Below are 2,659 nucleotides of genomic sequence, written 5' to 3'. Positions count from 1 at the left end.
AGACAGAGTCTCATTTTATAGCCCTCGGTAGAGTGCCGTGGCGTCACAGCTCACAGCAACCTCCAACTCCTGGGCTTAGGTGATTCTCTTGCCTCACCCTTCTGAGTATCTGGGAACACATGAGTTTTTACACACTGCCAGTTTGGTTTTCTATTGATAATATCTATTTTTTCCTACTTCAGTTTTGATGTTAGCAATGATATCTCATTCAATATTTTACCTGTAACGACTTTGGCTGTGTGCAGTTTTTTTTTTGTTTGTTTTTTTTGCAGTTTTGGGGTGGGGCAGGTTTGAATCCACCACCTCTGGTATATGCGGCTGGAGTCCTATTCCTTTGAGCCACAGGTGCTGCCCTCAGTTTTTACCATGTTTCCCCCCAAAATAAGACCTACCAAAAAAATAAGCCCTAGCAGGATTTCTATGAATTTGTTAAATATAAGCCCTACTCCAATAATAAGACCTAGTGATGGGTGTGGCTATGCATAGCCACGCCATGCATTTTGGTGAGGAGCAGTAAGGAAGACTGGAATACCTTTTATCTGCCACAGCTCCTGTCTCTGAGCCGAGCCATTCACACTTGCGTGGGTGTCCATGTTGCAGGCATCCTATTGTGCACGTGCAAACAGCTAGGGGAAAGGAGTTCACGCATCACTAGCACCAGCCCCACCAACAAGGTCAGCTCCCCCTGTCAGGTTCCAGAAGAAGATGACTTAACTGTATTTGAATAAATGTGGATTGTTGTATTATACTTAATAAAAATAAGATATCCCCTTAAAATAAGCCCTAGTGTGTCTTTTTAAGAAAAAATAAATATAAGACAGTGTCTTATTTTCAGGGAAACATGGTATTTGCCTTCTTTTGTGTTACTTCTCCTGTAATATTAATTTTGAATTGAAAAAACTCAAAGGACTTCACCAGAGACCTCCCTCCAGCCTCACCTGCAGGGCGGCTACTCTGCTTCTCCCCAGCCCTCCACCACCTACCCAGAACCACACTTTCCCACCTCCAACCCCACATCTGGCTTCTCTCCTAGGGTAGGGCCCCTGCTTGCCTGTGAGGGAGCTCAGTTCCAGAATTTTCTGTTCATCCATGAGTCTGAGGCCCTGCCTGGAAAGGCAGCCAGCACTTCAGGGACCCCAGGTCTCATCTACTCCTACCTGAGGCTGATGGTCAAATTAGGCTGTACGTCCACGGGAGTGGACAGGGCATCTCAGGGAGTTCTTGGCTCTGGGGAGGTTGTGGAGGCAGAAAGTAGTTGGTCCATCTGCTTCAGCTTCCTGGGAACCTTCTGTCTGAATATGGCCTGGAATCCAGGCCCTGACATTTACAGCCAGAGGACCGTCTGAGACCGCCCTGAGAGGGAGAAGGTGGCCGAGCGCCAGAGCAGGCTGATCTGTGCTGTCTGCTGGGTCTCCTTTGCCTCATGCCTGCTCCTCTGGGTAAGGACTTGGGCCTCAGGGCCGTAGGTAGAGAACCCATGACAACCCACCCCTCTGAGGCCAGGTGTCTTTCTCATCACCTTTCCCTGCCTTAGGGTAATAACAGCCTTGTCCCCGGATAGTTGGTAGATTGAGGGAGCTCTCCCTGGAAACATCTCACTGCAGGAGCCCTCTTTCCCATCATTGTAATTACCTGCATCCCTCTGCCCGATGTTAGACTTGGGCCTATAAAGTGACACGGGAACTTTCTTCCTCCTGGGCATAATACACTCTGTGCCTGTTGAGCGGTCAGAGTCACAACCTGAAGCTAAGGATGGTGGTCAGGCCTTGTCACCAAGTGTCATGACGATCTCTGAGACCCCATGTCCTCACTGGCAGTAGCTCTGGCCCCAGGGGCATGATGAGATTGGTGGGGACAGCCCCTCCGGGGTCCCCTGCATCCTCTGTCCACCCTACCCTCCATGCAGCCTTTCTGAGGGAAGGTGCTCAGACGTCTGTTCTCTCTTCCCCCTTCCTTATCTGTTGGGTTCACAATAAAGTCCACACGCCCTCGCCCATGGGGCTGTGTGCCAGGTGCCAGGACCTCGTGTTCACTGAGACCAGCGCTGTTGGGGCGCTCCGGCAGCCCCTTCCCTGTACCCGATGCTGTTGGGGCGCTCCGGCAGGTCCTTCCCTGTACCCGATGCTGTTGGGGCGCTCCGGCAGGTCCTTCCCTGTACCCGATGCTGTTGGGGCGCTCCGGCAGCCCCTTCCCTGTACCCGATGCTGTTGGGGCGCTCCGGCAGCCCCTTCCCTGTACCCGATGCTGTTGGGGCGCTCCGGCAGCCCCTTCCCTGTACCCAATGTTGTTGGGGTGCTCCGGCAGCTCGTTCCCTGTATCCGCATCTCTGATCACAGTGCAGTGCCTCCTGGTTCCCTGGGTGGCATCTCTGACTTTACTTCCTTGTGGCTTAGTAAGGAAACACTTACTAGCCACCAGGTGCTCAGAGAGCTGAACTCCCCATCTTTTGGGCAACAGATCATTGCAAGGCAGTGGGCAGAGACTCACTGAAGCTGCAGCCCCAGACTAGAGCCCCAGCCAGGACCAGAGATGCTATTCCCTGGAGAGCTGATGCTCACACTGAATTTTGGAGAACGAGTTGGGTGAGCTGGATGAAAAGATGGGGAAGGACTCAGGCTGCAGGAGGGTGCACAGAGGCGGTTCCCAGCGCAGGCCTTCA

At 52.5% G+C, this 2,659-nt stretch overlaps 1 pseudogene; it reads right to left on the bottom strand.

Moving 5' to 3' along the window:
- The window catches only part of LOC100952221, a 19,800-nt pseudogene that overhangs the window by 499 nt on the left and 16,642 nt on the right, over nt 1-2,659 (bottom strand).

The sequence above is a fragment of the Otolemur garnettii genome, unplaced genomic scaffold (assembly GCF_000181295.1).
Source record: "Otolemur garnettii isolate 467f Iridium unplaced genomic scaffold, OtoGar3 scaffold00133, whole genome shotgun sequence".
Classification (NCBI taxonomy): Eukaryota; Metazoa; Chordata; class Mammalia; order Primates; family Galagidae; genus Otolemur; species Otolemur garnettii.
The sequence above is the reverse complement of the archived record's forward strand: the minus strand, read 5'-3'. Positions and strand labels throughout refer to the sequence as shown.